The following is a 21,462-nucleotide window of genomic DNA, read 5'->3' on the forward strand; positions in this document are numbered from 1 at the left end:
TCTGGCAGTTTTGTCGGCTCCATTCCCTCCCCTCTTGCCCTGGTTTGGCTGTTAGTCTCTTTGCTGGACCTCAGCAGACGCCAGGTGGAAGTGTGGCCCAGAGTATCAGGCCCCGGGACTTGCATTCAAGTCCTGCCTCCACCCGCCCTTCCTCTGGGCCCAGAGTCACATCACTTAATCCTTCTGCACCTCAGTTCCCTGATCCTTAAATGGGAATAAAGCCTCATGGGCATTGGGAAGAACAGGGGTTGGCAAGCATTGGCTATAAAGGGCCAGATAGTACATATGTCTGGTTTTGCAAGTTAAGAAGCAAAACTGAGTCTCTCTGTAGATACTTAAGAATCTAGAAAGAAAATAAATATCCACATTTTTACTGACAAAATTCAAAATATAATAATAATTGGAACTCACAGAAGCAGAGAGTAGGATGGTGGTTGCTAGGGGCTGAGGGGTGGGGGAAATGGGGAGATGTTGGTCAAAGGGTATAAATTTATAAGATGAATAAGTTCTGGGGATCTAAATTACAGCATGGTGGCCATAGTTAATAATACTGTATTATATATATATATATACTTGAAATTTGCTAAGAGAGATCTTTAGTGTTTCCCACACATGAAAAGAAAAAACATATTAACTCTGTGAGGTGATGAATGTGTTAATTAACTTGATTGGGGTAATCATTTCACAGCGTATACATATATCAAATCATCACATTGTATATCTTGAATATGTACAATTTCTATTTGGCAATTGTACCTCGATAAAAGCTGAAAAAATAATACTAATTGAGGACAATTTTTGTAATGCAGGACTACTAATGAGAACAATAGAATTCTTTCGGGGAGGAAGATAACATTTTGCTTGATTAGGGTTTAAAGTTAGTGTTCCCTATCACGAAAATCATGTAAAAATCATGCTTGGCTTACCAGCCGTGGTCTGTCCACTCCAGGAAAAGAATAAACAGAGACTGTGCAAAGTGCTGAACACACCACCAGCATTCCAGGGGTGTTGGTTACAATGGTGTCTCACCATCGTGCCCACCTTCCTTCACCGTTGGCGTCAGCCTTTTAGACACCTAGGGTTTCCTGAAGCTGTCCCAGGCCCCTGCGCCCCTGCCCAGGCTGTGGCCTCCAGCCTCCACCCTCCCTTCTTCCACACCTTCCCATCTGCGAGGGACTGGCGCACTCCTTCCTCAAGCTCCTGACCTTGCAAAGCCCACCACCTGCCCCTCTGGTGCTTGGTTGTTTATTCTTCCCCTTTAAACTGCGAGTAGAAAGCACTCGTCATTCCTCACGGTGGCTCTACTAGCTCTGTGGCGGATCGTACTGTGTGCTCAATAACTACCGGCCGAACGAATGCATGAATCTCCTGCCCACAAGTGAAAGACTCGGCAGAAACCCCCGTGATGGCTGCGGCTCCCAGAGAGCTCTTCATCCTCCGAGCATCTAACACATTCGGCCCTCGCGATTGTCTTACAGGAGACACGTGACGGAGTAACGGCTTAGTGCCTCTGCTCTGGGTACAAATCCCAACTCCATCACTTCCCAGCCTTGTGGTTTTATACAAGTTGCTTAACTTCTCTGAGACACCATTTCCTAGTTGGTAAAAGGTGGGTAATGATAAAAGCACTTAGCACAGCGAATGCTCTGTCAATGTCTGTTGCTTTGTTCGTCCTATTTTAAGCCCTTTCAGGAATTTGTTTATTACTCAGAAATACACCACTAAGGTAGGTTCTTTTGTTATCCCCATCTTACAGATGAGAAAACTGAGGCACAGAGAGGCTGTATAACGTGCCTGAGGTCACACAGCGAGTGCGGCAGAGTCATCTGGCTCCAAAGCTGTGCAGGTAACCGCCGTTGGTAGGTATCTTATCCTGAGTAGAGACGAGCCTCTTCGGGAAGATTTTAAGCTCTTTGAGGGTCAGGAAAGTGTTGCAGAATGCTTCATACTCTTCCTAGCTGCCACACAGCACCCCGCACGTGGCGATTCTCTGCACCTGCTAATTCATTTTCTCGTCCCTCCATCACCCAGACGCAAGGGCGGGTCCAGGAGTGTTCTAGAGAGATCCCCCTGTCCAGGCCTGGCCACCCACGGGCACCTTTGTGTCTTAGAGACGGGGACAGGAAGGGAAGAGGAAAAGGAGAAGAACCTAAGAAAGGAGTGCAGGTGGAGCGTCTGGGGCGAGCTTCACCTGCTCAGAAAGCGACAATGAGTCAGAGCCGACCTGGGCAACTCCTACTCCACGCCAACCCGCCGTGGCACGGCGGTGCCACCGTCAGCGAGCAGCTCCGAGGACACGGACCAACACGGCTGACTCTGCCGAGTGTCTGTAGCGGGAGTGTCCCTCTTAATCAAAGTGATGCCATCCTCTGATTTCCGAAAGCGAAGGCTAGCGAAATTAATGATGGCTCGAGTGGGCTTCTGATGGCCGCGGGACCGCAAGCCCGCTGCATTTCAATCATGTGCTCCGGAGGTTTCTGCTAACAAGGGAGCCGTGAGTCTTAATTACCCAGAACCGAGGTCTCACCTTGCTGTGCGTCCCCCGGGAGCTCCCTGTGAAGTCAGCAGGAGCTGTGCCTGCAGTTCAGCCCCATGAAAACTCGCCTGCAAATGTTTGCAAATCACCCTGCACATCTCCGAAGGAAACAAGAGAGAATTATTTATTTTTAGAAAGTTAGCATAGCCTTATCCCTGCTTCGCCTGTCACATACCTCAATGTCACTGAGATCCCACTCCCCTTCCCTCTGATTAATTCTGAGCTGTGGGCCTCTTTTCTTCATGGTCGGTGGATACACTGCCTAGGTCTTGCCCTCAGCCAGCTGCTGGTATGTCCTGTTGCTCTTCCTCCTCACTTAGGAGCTCCCTCTAAAAAGCCTAATGCATTTTCCATTAGAGGAACTGATTTGTCCTTTCCTTTCCAGCAGTGGAAAGCAATCTCCCCCATGTGGAGGATGTCAAGAGCCCCCCCCCCCCTGCTCTCCTGGTGACCCTGCCTGGGCTGCCACACCCGTCCCCCCACTGCCATGCGTGCTGCCTGCTAACAGCTCACAGCTGCTCCCTTCTCCGGAGACTTGCCCTGAGAGAAAAGCGCCCATCACCTGGAAACACCTGGCTTGCCTTCCCACCGGGGACAGCCCACAGCAGCACCTGCCTGCTAAGTGGTCACGAAGGCCCCCTTGCCTCCAGAGCTCCCTCGGGGTCAGGCAGAGGCTAGGCCTCTCCTGAGCCCGCCCTGTCCGCGTTTCCCGTGAAAGCACTCCCTGGAGAAATTGCTTGCCCGAGAAGCCCCGTTTCTGGCTCCGCGTTTTGGCAGCCCTACCTAAGCTGCGTCTCTAAGCCAGCCTCCCCCTGCAAGCAGAATAGGCTTTGAAAACCGCAGCCCGATCATGTCACTTCTTTTCTTAAAGCCTTCAATCCTCCCCATTGTCCAGACACCGGAGCCTGGGTCTTAATCCCACAAGACCTGGCTGTCCCTCCACCTCCACCCTCCCCTCTCAGCGAGGTGACTTCCTTCAGAGAGGCCACGTTGGCTGCACTGGGCCCTGTGCCGACGCCTACCATAAATCCCCCTGTGTGGAAACCCCCAGCTTGCTAGTCTCGCTCCCCATCTAGCCTGCAAACTCCTTTGGCATTCTAGAAACCTGCCACGCACCTGGCACCTATGAGACCTTCAATAATTATTTGATGATTGAAAAAATTGAACTGATGAATGATTGAAGTTTATAAATGATAGACACTTCATAAATGTTTGATAATAACAGCCAAATTCCAGCTTCAAGTTAATGTTATATCAATATTTACCTCCTTGTGGTTTATCTAAAGTTCTCCTAAATAGAAGAAATCACTGGAAAGATATGAAAAAATTAAATGTTTTAACATAGGCATATATGCAGGTTGGTTCGGGTGTCTAGTACAATCAGTGTGCAAATAGGCCCCAATAATTTCAGATTTTCATTTCTTTTGGATCCTTAGTTTGGCAATCAAAGGCTTCCAGCCCCCACGGACCGACCTCTGACTGGCAGAGATCCTCTATTGAATTTTAAATACCCTCTGTTTCCCCCTGCATGCTCCTAACAACAACAGAAACAAAACAAATAAACAAACAAAAAAACTATGCAATTCCAAGTGCCAGAATAGCTCTGCTCATCTGAGGAAGAAACCCTTGAACATCAATGAACCGTGCTTAAAATCTGCCATTTCACTGCCGACTTTTCAGAAAAGCATCACCCTGCAAAGAAGTTGCTCTTGAATGCAAACCTCATGATTGCCAGAATCATCTAATGTTCTGACTTGCCGCATTCTCACTTCGGAATTGGGTGTTTTAGCTAGGAGAGGTGCATTAATTCTCCGCGTGACCACAGACTGAAACACAAGTGGCATTAACAAATTACCAGTGATGGGTATGCAAATGGAGCAAGGACAAATATTAAAACAGCCCTATCTCGCTTTGCCGCTACTTCGTCTTGTCCAAAATTCATAAAAATATTAATCCTCCAGAACACTTAGTAATGCATATAGGATAATATTCTTGAGGAAGCTAATAATTATCTCTTGTTAGCAAGATCAACTTACTACAATCTTTCACTGCAGGGACAGAAAAATATTGTGACTTTGCTATGCTAAGTGAAATGCAGTGGCAGGATAAATTAGAACATTTAAACTAACAGTAATAAACACACACAGCTATAGTTCCCATCTACATATAATTGATAAAATTAACAGAAAATGGGCATGGTGGTAATAGAAGAATGCATTATGAACGGTTGATTGAGACACAAAAGGACAAACTTTCTTCTATTGCTTATGTTGTTATAGCTCATATTTATTAGGCACCCACTGTGCACAGCATAACTCTTATCAGGGACAAGGATAATAATAAATTACTACCTGTCAACCACGTGCACAGTGACTTCATTATGTGTCTAGGCAGCACTCTTATTAAGTCTTTGGAATCCATTAAAAGTTTCATTTTGAAACAATGAACCAAGAGGAACAAATTTATAAATTGTAGATCTCTGGTATTAACCCAAAGACTTAGCCTTGAAGAGAAAAAAAAAAAAGAATTCTAAGGAAAAAAATTAATTTCTGCCAAGGAAAATCTAAGAACATACATTAGCAGGTCCTACCAGATGCCTCCGGCGGTGCTGTAACAGAGATAAGGCAAATGTCTAATTTCACAGAAAAAAAATTTATAGACTAGACTTTGAATCAGGCAGAATCCAAAACCCTTCCCTACCTGGCTCTCAATCAAATGGCGCAATAAACAGCAACGTCCTCAGACATCCAGAGTCCCCTGGGACGTCTGGACCCGATCAGTATCGTGTTCATCTCCACTGACACATCCAGACGCAGCTGACGCACTGCATTTACCAGGTTAATTTGCTTGGTGCACAGGGTAGACTTTGCAAAGTCTGTGATACATCCCCACATCCATATATGAACGTCTCTTTGCAGTGTGACTTTTCACGCACCCCCTCCGCCCCCATCAAGTGGTAGACTCTATTCCTCCTTGCCTCCACTCTAGGAAGGCTTTGTAACCTGATCAAACAAAATCAATGCAAGTGATATTTTGGCAACTTCTGAAAGTTTTGATATTTTGGCCTAAGCCTTAAGGCACCTTGCCGCTTTCAACCCTGCCTTCTTAGAACCCAGGGCCACCAGGTAAGGGAGCCGCTCCTAGCCGCCTTGAAGACGAGACTCTGCGTGGAGATTGAGAGTGGAGGCCAGCCGGCAGCCAGTATCGACGGCCAGATGTGTGAGGCCATCCTGAACCATCTAGTCCCAGTCATACGACCAGGTGACAGCAGCTGCAGAAGTGACTCCAGGAGAGACCGAGCAGCACCACCCAGGGGAGCCCAGCACACGTAGCAGACCCTCAGAATTGCAAGCAAATAAAATAGTTGTGAACTGTGAGCCACTCAGTTGGGGGGCAGTTTTGTTTGTTACACAGCAATAGGCAACTAGACAATGAACAAGGTGATCAACACTTTCGAATTTTGTGCAGTACTTGAAAAGAACAAAGAACGATTCTACTCTGACTCCTTCTACACGAGCCCAGCCTCGGGGACCGTGTGAGCTTGTGGAGCTAAGGAATTTCTTCTTGTTCTTCCCCGTCATCTCTCAAAAGCAATTCACTCTGAGACTGAACTGCTCAACCTTCCTTTGCCAAGGGATTAATAAAAATTGAAGGCTGAGAAGTGCTTGTTCGGGGGTTGACTGATGGCTGTTTGCGGTGGGGTGGGTGGGGAGGCGGCCCCAGGCATCCTCCTCTGTCGGGTTTCGGTTTAGTTCAAAGGCGCTCTGTTGCCAGAATTCCCTCTTCTTCCAGTCTTTTCCCAAGAAGGCCTTCAGTTGCCAGAATTCCCTCTTCTTCCAGTCTTTTCCCAAGAAGGCCTTCAGCGGGTGGATGGGGCCCGCCCACATTACGTAGGATAATCTACTTTCCTCTGAATGGACTCATTTACATGCTATTCTCATCTAAAATATGCCTTAAAAATACCTCTCATCTAAGAAACACCTAAAATGTTCCACCAACTTTCTGGTTACTGTGGCTTAGCCAAAATTGATGCATAAAATAACCATCACAGAGGGTGTCTCCCCCCAAAGAAAGATATGCTAACGTCCTAATTCCCGGCGCCTCAGGACGTGGGCTTGTGTAGAGGTAAGGTCATGACAGGTAGTCACGCTAACATGAGGCTGTTAGGGTGGGCGCTAACTCAGTATAACTGGTGTCTTTACGAAAAGGGGAAATTTGGACACAGAGACGGACACGCGCAGGGGAGGGCGACGTGCGGACAAGACGGCACGTGACCGAGGGAAAGCATCTACCCCAGGAAAGCCCAGGGTGGCCAGCAAACTCCAGATACTGGAGGAAGCAAGGAAGGAGACTCCCTTGGAGCGTGGCCCTGTGCACACCTTGATCTTGGACGTCCAGCCTCCAGAACTGCGAGACAATAGGCTTTTGTTTTAAGCCATCCAGTTTGGGTGCGTTGTTATGACAACTCTAGGGGAAGGATGGAGATGGGTAGCAGGGAGCTCGTTTCCAGGTCTGAGCGGAGACCACAGGCAGCGGTACCGCTGGGGGAGGCGCAGAGGGAGCTGAATGCAGGCCCAGTGGTCTCTCCTGGGGCTCCCGTCCTCACGGCGGGGACCTTTGACAAGCCGGGGAGACAGGCCTGAGGGGAGCTTGGCAAGCTTCTATTTCCTTCCAAAGAAGCAAGAGTGTTCCCTAGATACCTGCTCACCAAGTACAGTGGTATTATGGGGGTCCTTTGCTGTGAATTTGGGGGTTCCAGGGGCCTCAGCTCAGGCATCTAGGGAAGGAATTTAGCAACATCCAGTACGTGGCTGCTGGTCCCGCATTCCATGATGACAGCTCACGCCATGGCGGAGAGATTTCAGAGCAACCCGGGAGAAGTCACGCTGACAAAACGGGCAACGGCACAGGCTCTGGAGCCAGGCAGACCTGGGTCAGTCTCCACTCTCCCAGTCACCAGTTAATAACGCTGAGCACTTCAGGTCCACAATCTCATTGAGTCATTCTGACAACTCATTTTATAGATGAGAGACTGAAGCTCAGAGAGGTTAACTGACCTCCTCAAAGTCACACAGCCAGCCAGGATTCTAATCCAGGCAGGCTGACCACCAAGTCCCCAAATTCTTAATTGGCATACCTGACAAAAGCATGCCAGGGACATCATGGCTAGGATTAAGCCCCTATATTTAATCAAGCCAACCAGCAGGCCAGAAGCACCCATTCTGTTAGATATTATTAAAAGTATCAAAAAAAGCAAAACTGGGGCCTTGTTCTGGAGGTGTTGACAGTCTAGTTGATAGGAGGACACCCACTTGGGAATAATTATGATTGACACCGCCCCCTTTTTGGGGAATGTGGAAAGCTTAAGTTTGCCCACAGGGAAAGCTTTAGCTACTGGGGACATCACCATTTTTAATGGTGTTTGGCATGTTGCCCTCCAAACACATCAGCAGGTGAAAGCATTTTATTAGAGACTTCTACTGGCATAGTGAGAGAGTTGAAAACTAAAGGAAGCTGGGCCATTGCTTAAAATGCTAGGCAGCAGGCCCAAATTGTAGTTAATCACTACTGTAGGCAAATCACTGATTAATTCCAACTTTATTTCCCCTCATTGTGCGTCTCCTGCATCCATGCTACCTACCTGACTCCCAGGAATGGGTGGGGGCGAGGGCTGGTCAGATAAAAGTGCTGTCACAGTTGGCAACCAAAGGCTGTGTGTGTGTGTGTGTGTGTGTACGGGCGCACGCGCACTTTCACTGTGCTCTTAAGACAGTTCATCAAGAAATGGCTTCAACATTAATCACAAGGGAGAAATCACGAGACCTGTATCCTGACACACAATGGCCTTGGAATGTAAAGAAAGGGCGATGCCCTGGCATTAGCTGCCGCTGCCTCTGGGCACTTGCCTGCCCAAAGCAAACAGTGGGGCCCCAGGCAGCCGCTGGGGCCAGAGTGTGTTCAGAAGGGAGAGTTGTCATAGAGGGTGGGTCCCGCTGGGATCTGGCAGCTTCACACAGCTGGGGGGGGGGGGGAGGTGTGGCCGGCAGAGCCCACTGGTGAGCTGCGGGGAGGGCAGGACTCTGGCTGCAGAAGCTTAGGAGATATTCAAACATACATAACCCTGGGTGACTATTAGTTTCCTAGGGCTGCCATAACACAGTACCAACAACTGCATTGCTCAAAATAACAGAAATTTGTTATCTCACAGTTACGGAGGTTAGAAGTCTGAAATCAAGGTGGTAGCAAGGTTGGTTTTTTCCTGAGAACTCTTAGGAATTGCTTGTTCCGTGCCTCTCTCCTGGCTTCTCATGATGGCTGGCAATCCTGGGTGTTCCTTGGCTTGTAGACGTATTGCTCCAATCTCTGCCTCTGTCTTCATGTGGCGTTCCAACATTCCAATTGCGTGCCTTTGTGTCTATATTTCCCTCTTCTTATAAGGACACCAGTAATATTGGATTAGGGCCTGCCCTAATGACCTCACCTTAAATTGATTACATCTAATGTAAACCCTATTTCCAAATAAGGTCACAATCACCAGTACCAGGGGTTAGGGCTTCAACATATCTTTTTTTGGGGGGACACAATTCAACCCATAATAAAGACCCTAATGAGGCCATTAGACCTCACTGGACTGAGAGCAGCCCAAGGGTGGGCACTATGTTGTTCATTTCACATGCCCAGTGCCTAGCACCCTGCCTGGAAAATAGCTATTGCCCGGTAAGTGTCGAATGAATGAATAAGTGATAATCTCATCCAGATCTTTTAGATGTGGGTTGTTTGGCCAAAAATCTGAATACAAAATCCTGGCTTCACTGACTTCTACCTGGATGGTCTTTGGCAAGTCTTTTAGCAACCCTGAGCCTCAATTTCCTCTTCTCTAAAATGGGTGTAATACAACATGTAGGTTGATGGGGAGGCACCAAGAAGACATAAACCACTCCCGCATATAGCAGGTGTTAAGTAAATGGGAAATTTTTATTTTTATTTCATGTTACAATATTTATTTTACTTAACCCTGCATGCTACCCCCTATTTTATATTTTTATACCATATTTATTTCATCATATCAATACTTCAAGATTTAAAAAAAAACCCTAATACATATTAGATTAATCTAACTGTATTAACCAGAAATGCTTTCAGTTTGTAGTAACACAATCACCATTCAAACATCACTCAAAAAATGTAGAGTGAAGGGTATTTATTAGCTCACGCAATGCCTGCTGTACTGGCTTCAGGCAGGGCTTGATCGAGAGTCCAAACAATGCTATTCCTATTTAGCCTCTGTCTCTTGGACAGGAGCAAATCATGTGCCTACTAGCAGCCTCAGACTGAAATTTTTACCAGCCTAACAACCCCAGGGGAAAGAGGTGGCCTCTTCTGATTGCAACATCAGAAAAGATCCAAGGAAGATGCCTGATTTGTTTGGCTTGGATCACGTGCCACCTTAGAACCAGTCACTACGAAAAGGAGCCAAGCGAACATGGATAGGCCCGTTCTGGCCATGTGACGGGGGAAGGGCAGGGTCAGACGCCTGTGGAATGGGTTCCCTACGGAAAAGAAGGGCTGCATTTCGGAAAGGGGTGCCCAAGAGATTTAAACCAGAAAGATCTCTGACGCTCGAAACTGCCCCCAGGACAGAAGATCAATGATGCTTTTAAAAAAGTCAAGTTATCAAGTTTCTGAAAAAGCACTCAGTATAAACTTTTGAGAAAATAAAAATAGAAGCTCTAGCTTACAGACAGTAATTTGCTGCTTCAATATAAAAACGCCTCATTCATTGCCTTTGCGGTCCTTATGGCTGCGTCAGTTACCGCTCGGGCTGGGGAGGGCTGGTGGGAGCCACATGGACTGCGAGGGCCTATCAGTGTATCGGCCGAAGGCATCGGGATGTTCCAGCAAGGGGGACGGGAGCATGGCCAAGTGAGGTGACTTGTTGTGCATATACCGAGGGCCCACCCGGTGCAAGTCAGGCAAGGCGGGAGTGAGAAGGAATTCGGTGTCAGGAATGCTGTGTGTCCAGGGCCCTGACACTGGGAAGGGGCATCCTCTCCAAATCCACTTAGGTTCACCTCATAGTGGTTTTTATTATTATTATTATTACATGTTAGTTTTATACTCTAGTTTTATGAAAAATACCCCATAATTCAGGTTTAATTTCCCTGGGGGAGATAGCTTTGAAATAACCATCAGACATTTTTTTCCCTCTTTTTGCTACTCTAGGCAAACTGGGAAGTATTTTCCCCTGAGGGACAATAGTCCGGTCATTCATGCAATAATCATTTTAATGCTATTTGCTTCTTCTTCTTTTTTTTTTTTTTAACTTTCCAACAGTGTTTGCATGTCATTTTATATTTCTACAGGTTTTTTTTTTCATGAGTAAGACAGATGACTTATCCATGTTTAGGGATTGTGAGAAATTCAATTTAATTTCATGGCTGGGGGTGGATGTGAATGACTGGTTCGTGAAATTAGCTACCCTTCATACAGCACTTGACAATTTATCTGGCAACTTTCGTTTCATTGTCACACAAACACAAGAGGCATTATTCCCATTTTACAGATGAAGAAACTGAGTCTCAGAGAGAGGAAAGCTTGTTAAGGTGCCACAAGTAGACTTGAATGCAAATAATTTGACCCAAACGAAAATAATCAACGTTTACTGCTCTAAACACTTTGTGTGCAGGGTCTCGTTTAATCTTCTCAAAAACTCTGCGAGCCAGGTTACGATGATCGCCCCCATCTCACAGATAACATTGAGGTTTAGAGGGATAAATCAATTGGTGAGATTCACACCCAGATCTGTCTTCCTGCAAAGCTGTGTCTACACACACACCTTTTCCCCAGGCCTTATTTGGCCTTGAAGTCTCCCCGTCTGGAAGAGGTGAGAGGTGAGGGCTGGCCCACAGGCCGGGACCAGAACGGGCAGATGGACCCTGCCACCCTGGCCGAGCAGCGCCCGCCCGCCAGGCCGGCTCCGCGGGTGAACTACGTCCGGGCCGCGGTCGTGCAGAAGCGCGGAGGCGACCTGGATGGAAGCCCGGACGCTGACACTGAAGGTGCCGGCTGACGGAATGCCAGAGCGAGGCCTGCTGGCCTCACCCACTGAAAACCTGAGCCCCCCATGTTCACAAAGGCACTGCAGACAGAAGAAATGTCTGGTAAGCAGAGAGGTCTCAGCACGCGCAGTTACCCACTGCGGCCAGTAAGCATGACCGCGGAGCGCCCGGCCCTGCCGCGGGGGTGCACGCTGACGCGCTCGCCCAGGGAGCCGGCTGGCCCCGAGGGCAGCCCTGACGTCTCTCCCCGGCCTAAGCACCCGCCCCCTGCCGCCTCTAACTGACAAAACTCCCCCTTGCAAGTTAATCAAAATCCCGACCATGAATGAGAAAGAAAAAAAAAATACTCCGTTAATTAAAATCTGCAAAGATGCCAACGGTAACAATCTGCACATGCTTCTCTCCTGTGCTAATTCTATAGCGAAACTGGTCATCAGTGAGCAGTTTAAGAATCACAGGTGCTATGATTAGGCCTGAGACCGTGTAGCTGTGACAAATGGAAGAAAAAGATTTTCAATCTTCCTGGAATTCCAAGCTTTGAAGGTAATTGAATAATTAATGAGAAGCAGAGAGGTTAAATTGCAAAGTATCTTCCCTGCGCAATGCCGTCTCTTAAACGCCTGCATGACATAAGAAACGAGTGTCTCCCGTCATTCAACTAATATTTATTAATCTCCGGTTATGTGCCAAGTGCTCTGGAAGGTGCTGGAGACACAGCAGGGAGGCTGACAAAGTCCCTAGGCTCATGGTGCTCACCTTCTAGCGTGAGGGACAACAATTACCCTGTAAACAGGCAGTTTGATGGTGTTGGAATAGAAAGTGGGAGATGAACAAGCAGTGAGGGAGGTGAGGACCCCTTTAGACCCTGTGGTCAGGGACAGCCCTATTTTTCAGTGCCATTTAAACAGATACTTATTAATACATAACAAGTGTCTTTGTTTTCTGTTGCTTATAACAGAATACCTGCAACTGGGCAACTTAGAAAGAAAAGGAATTCATTTCTTGCAGTTCCGGAGGCTGGACAGTCCAAAGTCAAGGGGCTGCACCTTGTGAGGGCCTTCTTGCTGGTGGGGACACTTTGCAGAGTCTGGAGGAGGCACAGGGCATTGCACGGCAAAGGGCTGAACATGCTAGTTCAGGTCTTTCTTCCTCTTCTTATAAAGCCACGAGTGTCACTCCCGTGATAATCCATTAACCCATTAACCCATTAGCCCATTCTTCATTCCATTCATGGAGGCAGAGCCCTCCTAACCCTGTCACCTCTCAATACTGCCACACTGGGGACTACATTTCAGCATGGGTTTTGGAGGGGACAAACATTCAAACCACAGTGACAAGCAAAGCCAGGCCAAGAGCACAGAGCATTTTAGGCAGAGGAAACTGCAAGTGCAAAGTCCCCGAGGCTGGGTCAGACTCAATGTTTTCAAGAACCAGCAGGCAACTTGCATGGTGGGAGCCGCCAGTGTGGGAGAATGGAGGGAGAGGGGTAAAAGAGGTAGGCAGGTGCATATCCCCTAGAACCTTCTAGGACGTAATAAAATGGCTGGATATTATTCTAAATGATTAGAAAGGCTTTGAGGTGTTTTAGCAAGGGGCCATACAATCAGATTTCAATTTCTAAAGGTTTGCTCTGCTTGCAATGTGGAGAATGGTTATGGGGGTGAGTGGTGGGGAAGAAAGGGGACAAGAATATTCAGTAGGACCAATAGTCCATACGGGATAGTATTGCCTTTGAGATAGCCCCAGTGACATTTTTGATTGACGTTGAATACACAAGTACAATCATGTGTCACTAAGCAACAGGGATAAATTCTAAGAAATGCATCTTCGAGCAGTTTTGTCATTGTACAAACATCACAGAGTGCACTTACACAAACCTAGACGGGGCAGCCTACTGCACACCAAGGCTGTATGGCATAGCTTATTGCTCCTAGGCTACAAACCTACACAGCGAGAAGTATTTATGCATCTAAACATGGAAAAGATACAGTAAAAATACAGCATTATAATCTTATGGGACCACTGTTGTACATGTGGTCTGTGGTTGACTGAAGCATCATTATGCAGCACATGATTGTAGTTGGTATTTTCAGAATGGATTTGGATTACTCAGAGTCTTCCAGAGAGACAGAACCAATAGGATGGGTGGATGGACGGACAGGTAGCTGGGTAGATGATAGATACGTATGAGAGAGGATTAATTAGGGGAATCTACTCACACAATTAGGGAGCCTGAGAAGTCCCACGATGGGCCACCTGCAGGCTGGAGACCCAGGGAAGCTGGTAGCGTGGTTCCGTCCACGTCTGAAGGCCTCAGACCCAGGGAAGCCGATGGTGGAACTCTCAGTCCAAGACCAAAGGCCGGAGGACCTGGGGCCCCTGGTTCAAGCCCCAGAGTTCTGAGGCTGGAGAAACTGGAGTTCTGATTTCCAGGGCAGGAGAGGAAAGGAGTCTCAGCTCCAGAAGAGAAACAGAGAATTTGCTTTTCCTCTGCCTTTTTGTTCTATCCAGGCCCTCAGCCAATTGGATGGTGCCCACCCACATCGGGTGCAGGCGGATCTTCCTTATTCAGTCCACTGATTCCAACACCAATCTCTTCCAGAAACACCCTCACAGACACACCAGAAATAATGCTTTACCAGCTATCTGTGTATCCCTTAAGGCAGTCGAGCTGACACCTAAAATTAGCCATCACAGGATTTCTCTATTGTTTGGCAGGGTTCCATGATTTCAGACTTTCTAGGGTCTTAAGGTAGTATTTTTAATACACTGACGCACCACTTCACCCTCCTAAGGGATGATGAATGGCTCGATTGATTGTAAAGAGTTAAGAATGTCGGCTAGCCGGACAGCCAGGGAAACAGCGTTCCTAATTTCCAAGGTGCGTAAGGGCCGCATAATTATGTCCTTGAGGTACCGAAGACATGCTTGCTCTGTAATGTCCACACGCATAGACACCGTTTGCAGGCGATGCTCTTGAGAAGTGGTGTGGGTGTGGATGGGGAATGGGCAGTCCTGTGAGTAGGGGTACAGGAGAGCGAGGCTTAAACCATATGTGCTTTCACCGTTTGCACTGACTGTTCACATGCACAGGACGAAGTGAAGCTGTTCTTCAGACGTTTGGCCCATTGCTGCTGTTATGTTCATAAAGGGACAGAGGAATAAGAAGTTGTTTAATGTAAACCATACTGAAATTTTATTTGCCATCTCTTTAGATATGAAGTCTCCACTTATCTTAGGTTTCAGTGTCTTTTCCTCTACAGAGAGGGACCTTCCTGTGCCCACAGATTGATATTGCCAGGATAAAAGCAGAATCTTCTAAAACGAGCATCTCACCGAGCAAGGAGATGGGGCTAGCTCCTAATGGCAAGTAAATCTAGATTCCCTTCTGGCTGGAAAAAGGCAGGCCAGAAATGCAGAGTTGTAGGTCCTCGGCCTGGGCTGGTGTGAACCGTAAACCTCCAGCACTTTTCTTGGCAGATAGAATATTGGAATTTTGGAGGAAAGTTTCTCATCAGGCACTTAGACCCAATAAACACTCTCTCTCCCTCCCTGCTGTGCTCCCAAACACTCTACACTCCGCTTAGCAGGCTGCCCAAGGATGCCCAGCCCGGGACCTCAGGAAAACGAATTGACTCAAGGCCCCCCGCCCCCCCACCCCCCGGAGCTGTTGCTGACAGCTGTGCACCGCCACTCACCTAGGGGACTGCTTTCTTTCTTCCTTCCCTTTTGTTTTGCCCCCAACACTTCAGTAGCACCAGCAGAGATGGACTTGAGCACATTTCCTTGGTGCCTGCTATGGACCGAATGTTTGTGTCTCCCCATCCACCCTCCCCCCCATTGTGATGGCATTTGAAGATCGGGCCTTTGGGAAATGATTAGATTTAGATGGGATTGTGAGGGTGGGGCCCTCATGATTGGATTAGTGCCCTTAGAAAAAGAAACTTGAGAGCATTCTCTGAGCCCCTTTCTACCACGTGAGGATACTACAAGAAGACGGCCGTCAGCAAACTAGGAAGCAGACCCTTACCAGACATGGGATCTGCTTGCACCTTGATCTTGGACTTCCCAGCCACCAGAAGTGTGGAAGAAAAAAGTCTGTGGTTTAAGCCACCAGTCTATGGTAATTTGTTACAGCAGCCTGAACCTGCTAAGACAGTGCCATGATTGGGAGGCAGCATTAGAATAGAGAGAATAGGAACATAGACTCTTAAATGGGTTCAAATCCTGGCCACTTACAAATTATGCAGCTTTGGGCAAGCCTGAATCTCTCTGTGCCTCAGTTCCTGATCTGGAAAATGGAAATGTCTATCCTGTCAGGATAGAGATCAGAAGAGATCATATGTTCAATTAGCACATGGTAGAGGAACTTAATAAATGTTTGTTGTTGTTATTGTGGCTATTACATTGAAAACATTTGGGTTAAATAAGATGCAATCTTTTATCAGGGGCTGAAAATCTAGTATGTGAGATAAAGAGACACAAATAATTGTAATATAAGGCAAAAGGTGGCAAACTCTACAATCAGTATATGGGAAAAGGTGCAGTAGAATAATAAAAGCTGCAAATTCCTTGTCACTGCTTCTGTTGAGAGCTGCAGTCTATTTCTCCTCCCCTTGAAACTGCCTTCCAAGGCTAAACCATCAGAAACCTTGCAGCCTCCTCCTGATTCTCTTGGGGCACTGCCTCTTGGAACTGGGCCACCATGCTGGGAGATGGCACCTAGGGGTATTTCAGTTGACAGCCCCAGCTGAGCATCAATGGTCAGCTGTAGAAGTGAGCCAACTAGGACAGTCCAGCCCAGGCAGCCCCCAGATGTCTTCAGCTGTCCCAGTGCCAGCTACACCTTGTGATGCAGAGGAATGGCCAGTCAACCCATAGACTAGCAAGAGATAACAGAGTTGTTGTTTTAATTTTTAAGCACTAAGTTTTGGGTAGGTAGTTATATAGCCATAGATAATCCAAACAGCAGTTTGGGAAAGAAGAGTTCATTTCTAGTCATGTGATCATGGAAGGGTTCCTAGAAAAAGTGGGATTTGAGAATGTCCTTGGATGAAGGGACTGTGGCAACAGGCTCCTGTGGGAATGTCATTGCAAAAAGAGGGAAGGGTTAGAGCAGGACCCAGAGGCAGGAAAAGGCAGGAGGCTGTGAGCACCTGGCCAACAGACCAGGGATGCTGGAGAAATGGGCTAAGGCTGAGAAAGTGAAGCTCAGAAGGATGCTCAGGTCAACTCATGGCGGTCTGGGGGACAGGCTCTTTTTGTTGCCAGGAAGGAAAATCCATTCCTGCTCTTCTAAGTAAAGGGTCTTTATGGGAAGCGATGTGATTTTATGAGTTAGGAGACAGGAATCTGTGAGAAGAATGGAAACCATGGAGCAGCTAGACCTCCCAGAAAGACACTGGCATTGGAGGTTGCTTGGGATCCTCCTAGTGGTTCCCTGTCACAGGCACAGTGAAATCCTGAGCCCATCACATGGTTTATGAGGCCCATGGCATGGTGCACTTGCCCTAAGTACCTCGCTGACCTAATTTCCTTTCACTGTCTCCTTCACTCATCTTCTCCAGCCGCTCTGGACTCCTCACTGTTCTTTGAACAGCAAGCACATTCTGGGCTCAGCACTTCTGCACTCACAGGTCCCGCCACCTGGATCATTCTTGCAAATACCCTAAAGAATGACTGCCACCTCCCCTTCCCCCCACGGTGCCTTTGCCAGCACTCTTTACTCTTATTACTGCCTTTTTACAAAAAATCAATTTATCATTTGCCACTCCAACTCGTGCGTGAGCTCCATGATGGCAAAGACTTAGTAAAATGCTTAGAAGGGTTCCTGGCACAGAGTGGGTGCTCCACAAAAATGGTAGAAAACAGTGAATGGGCAAATGAATCCCAGCAGTCCTTGGGCTCAAGATATCTTGTTACTTCTCAGCAAGAGGAATCTGTGGATCTTCATTTCCATTCTCCTCCATCCTTCTCTGGTTCCTGCTATTCCCAGACGATCCCCTCCCCATCTACTCGCCCTTCTCTCACAGCTTCTGCTGACTCACAACCAGGGCTTACTCACAGCTTTTCTCGAGCTGCTACTTCGTCTCTTTGCGCATCTGTCCAATTTCTGCTCCTTCGGCTCACCTCCTGATTCCCCCTGACTTTCCAGTTGAAATTCCAGAGACAGAGACCCTGACTGGGTCAACCCATTCTCCATGTCAGCAGAGGTTTTGACCTCTGACTGTGGTCTGGGTCACCCACGCTGATTCAATCAGCTGTGGCTGTAGGCGCAGGGCACGACAGTCTAGACGTAGAGAATTATCATTCCACTCAGCAGACGCACTCGGATGCGGCAGGTGCCTTTAACAACCTTGGCTGCAGCCCGAGGGCCATGCTGAGGAACTTGTACTTTAGGGAGACACCGAAGTTTTCTGACGAGGGCAGTGATGGACCACGTCTATTTTTTTTTTTAGAAGATAACTTTAGCTATCCTGCCAATGAGATGGTTTGGTGACGGAAGAGGCTAACACATGTCAGACCAGCTAGGAAGCCATGGCCAGGGAGAGCTTAAGAGAACTCAAACCAAGCCAAGTGACAGAGAGGAGGGAGCCGCCACATGGTCTTGAACCTGAAGCTGTCCAGCAGGCACGTGACACTGGAGTTCTGCAGCAAGCCTGGGTCTACACACTCTGGAAGTCATAAAGACTCGAGTTAAAACTGTGGGGTGCATAGCATGGCAATAGATTAGCCAACTCGGGCATTTGGGGAAATCGCTCACATGGAAAGGGCAGAACACAGAAACACTTGACACGTGACTAAATCAGAAATGTTTATACAGATGGGTGGAGACTCAGAGAGCCACAGCATTCCACTAAAATAGGAAAGGATTTTTTCTTACTTACTCCCTAATTCTCAACAGTACAGGCCCACAAGCTCCTGCGTAAGATCCCACTGTATTTCAAATCCCAAGCTTCTGGCCTGTCTTCCCACAGACAGTAACGGTACTTCTTGGGAATCCACGCTGTTCTAAAAATATATCTGCTGGGCTGTGGGGCCACAATTAGTAAAGCTGCTGTCCCAAGAAACCCTCATCATCATTTTGCTTAGATCAGAGAGTGGATTAACTTTGATGTCTGCCTGAACCCCATGCGACACACCACTGGCGGTCTGCTCCCTGCAAGCTTTCAATCTCCACATCCAAGGGAGGAAGGAGAAAGTGCTGGATAGCGCCCAACCCAATTTTCCCCCAGTGATTGAGATGAAAATGTGCACCCTAGGATTTCTGACATATTTGACTTGCATCCTCTCTCCCTGTACGTGAGTACTTCCCCCCAGACCCACACATCCTTCCGCTTTCCCAAACATTAGCACAGAGATGAAGCCCCAAGCACTTTTGTCTATGCCATGTGTAGGAGGGAATTGTGTTAATTTCTGTATCTGTTAGGGCTCCTGGTGGCATGCCACTGTAACTGATCTGACTAACTGAAGTCCAAGGGGAGTTTACGGGAAGCACGTAGGGTGGCCTGCAGAATATAATGAACTGTAGAGAAGCATACTGCAAGTGGAGCAATCAGGGAAGCTTGAGGATTACAGGCAAGTGGGAGACATACAATAATCCCACCAGAATATTGGCAATAGAAGAAATCCTCTGCAACAATGCTGTCTCTCTTTGTGTCACTGTCCTCATTATTTTTATTTCTGGGAGAAAGAGAACAATTGGATCAGGTTGAATAATACCCTGGCAACACAAACTTCCTAGCTTTGCAAATCAATATAGACGGGCGGTTAAGAGCAGTCTCTGGAATCCTGGTTCTTTAGTTTGCTAGCCATGTGACCCTTGGGCAGCTCATTCTCACTATGCCCTAGCTTCCGTCTTTGAATGTGGGAATATCTATGCACAGACATTGATGAGTGCTGAGTAAATTTATGGTAGTGATTGCACAGATTTAGTGTTCTACAAGTTTGATGTTAGTATTGATTAGGAACACACAGGGCCCCTGGATTAGTGGTCCAACCAAAATTGCCAAGACAAGAGGTCGTTCTCCAAAAGCCATTTGGAGCTGTTATTAGAGGAGACTGAGTGGGCAAAATGTAATTACTAGGCCGGGCGCGGTGGCTCACGCCTGTAATCCTAGCACTCTGGGAGGCCGAGGCGGGCGGATTGCTCAAGGTCAGAAGTTCAAAACCAGCCTGAGCGAGACCCCGTCTCTACCATAAAAATAGAAAGAAATTAATTGGCCAACTAATATATATAATATAAAAATCAGCCGGGCATGGTGGCTCGTGCCTGTAGTCCCAGCTACTTGGGAGGCTGGGGCAGGAGGATCGCTTGAGCCCAGGAGTTTGAGGTTGCTGTGAGCTAGGCTGACACCACGGCACTCACTCTAGCCTAGGCAAGAAAGCGAGACTCTGTCTCAAAAAAAAAAAAATGTAATTACTATCTACTGCCACATCTTATCCCTCCACCACACTGTGGATGCCATGAGGACAATAGACTCCGCTATTTTCTTCACTGCTGCATTCACCAGCACCAGAATAGTGTCTAGCATGCCGTGCCTGGCTCAGTGAACCATTGCTGAGTTCACCAACATTCAATGATTCCTTTGTGTTCCCAATCAACTATTAATAGTACAGTACTTTGCATGGAGTAGGCACACAATAAGTATTTGCTGATTGAATTGATAGCTCAGTGGGAAAAGAAAAAGTGGGAGAGTGTGGTTTTCTTAAAAACTGGGACTTTAGGTATCCCCATTTCTTGCATTTGGTAGGACTCTGTGGCAGGCAAGTAATAAGTAACTGTTTCGATGTGTTGATGTCAATAATCTATACAAATGGCATAGACGGGCTAATCATTTCTGTTGGTCAGCTAATACCTTTAGATCAGCATGAAAGGGACAGAGAAACCACAAGCCACTTGCCATATCACCTTGGAGAGGGAGGAGTTCACCTTCTACATTGGACCTGTGCTGGCAAAGGCACTGTGGCACTTTGCCAGCACTTAATCCTGGTATCTCACCAGGACCCCCTATTCTCCTAGCACCCTCCATACTGGCTGCAAAGGACTGCGGCTGGGGCTTGGCGGGCCATCCTGTGAAGCTTGCTCACGGAGACAGCAAGACTCATGAAAGCTTCAGGTCTCTGGCTCTCAGTAATAATTGGGACTGACCTCCTTCTCAGTCTCTCAGTCCCCCAGTAGCTCCAGAGTTTCATTCCTTCAAGACTATGGTTGGCGCAACTTGGGTCATGTGGCCAGGTGGATGTGATTACACTGGGCATTCAGGCCTGAGTCCTGTGCCAGCCAGTCCCTGTGGCGAGGAAGCTTGGTCTGGCTTGGTTATATGCTTAGCTTCCAGGGCTGGGAAGAAGTCTGATGAGGGCGGGGAGCCCCAGCTTACCTCATGGACCAACAGTGGGAAAGGAGTCGTTTCCCAAAAGGGATTCAGGGTACTGTTAACGGAAAAAAAGGGAAGTGGCCACTGGGCTGCTAAAATGACAGATGTGCACTACAGCTGGGTATTTTCTGTCATGTGACATAGAGCAGGTTCCCTTTGTGCTAAGAAGTCTTCTGTCATCACCCCAACGAGCTCTTGTAAGTGCCTGGGGAGCAGCCGCTCACTGCAGTCATCTGTTTTCCTCCTCTGAACTTCTGCAGCCCACAGGACCACATCATACGCTCATCGGCAAAAGCCTAGTGTTGGTCATCGGTTATCCTTTTATGTATATTTTCATGTCTTCATCTATGTGGCAGGATCCTGGAGAGGAGGGGTCACATCTTATTTATCTTTGTGCCCCCCAGCACTTTGCCTGGTGTCTGGGGCATGGCAAATAGTCCATAAACCTGCTGATGGATGGAACAATTCATTTATATGCTTTCACAGAGGT

At 47.6% G+C, this 21,462-nt stretch overlaps 1 long non-coding RNA gene across 1 annotated transcript in view; it reads left to right on the top strand.

Annotated features, from left to right (window-relative positions):
- Window positions 1-8,499, top strand: part of LOC105856041 (uncharacterized) — a 31,420-nt gene extending 22,921 nt beyond the window's left edge. The window contains exons 2-3 of the long non-coding RNA XR_001146898.3: window positions 1,757-1,859; window positions 3,973-8,499. This is a non-coding gene — a long non-coding RNA (uncharacterized LOC105856041). The remainder of the gene's footprint in view (window positions 1-1,756; window positions 1,860-3,972) is intronic.
- Window positions 8,500-21,462: the final 12,963 nt, after the last annotated feature.

The sequence above is a fragment of the Microcebus murinus genome, chromosome 3 (genome assembly GCF_040939455.1).
Source record: "Microcebus murinus isolate Inina chromosome 3, M.murinus_Inina_mat1.0, whole genome shotgun sequence".
In the NCBI taxonomy this organism is placed as follows: Eukaryota; Metazoa; Chordata; class Mammalia; order Primates; family Cheirogaleidae; genus Microcebus; species Microcebus murinus.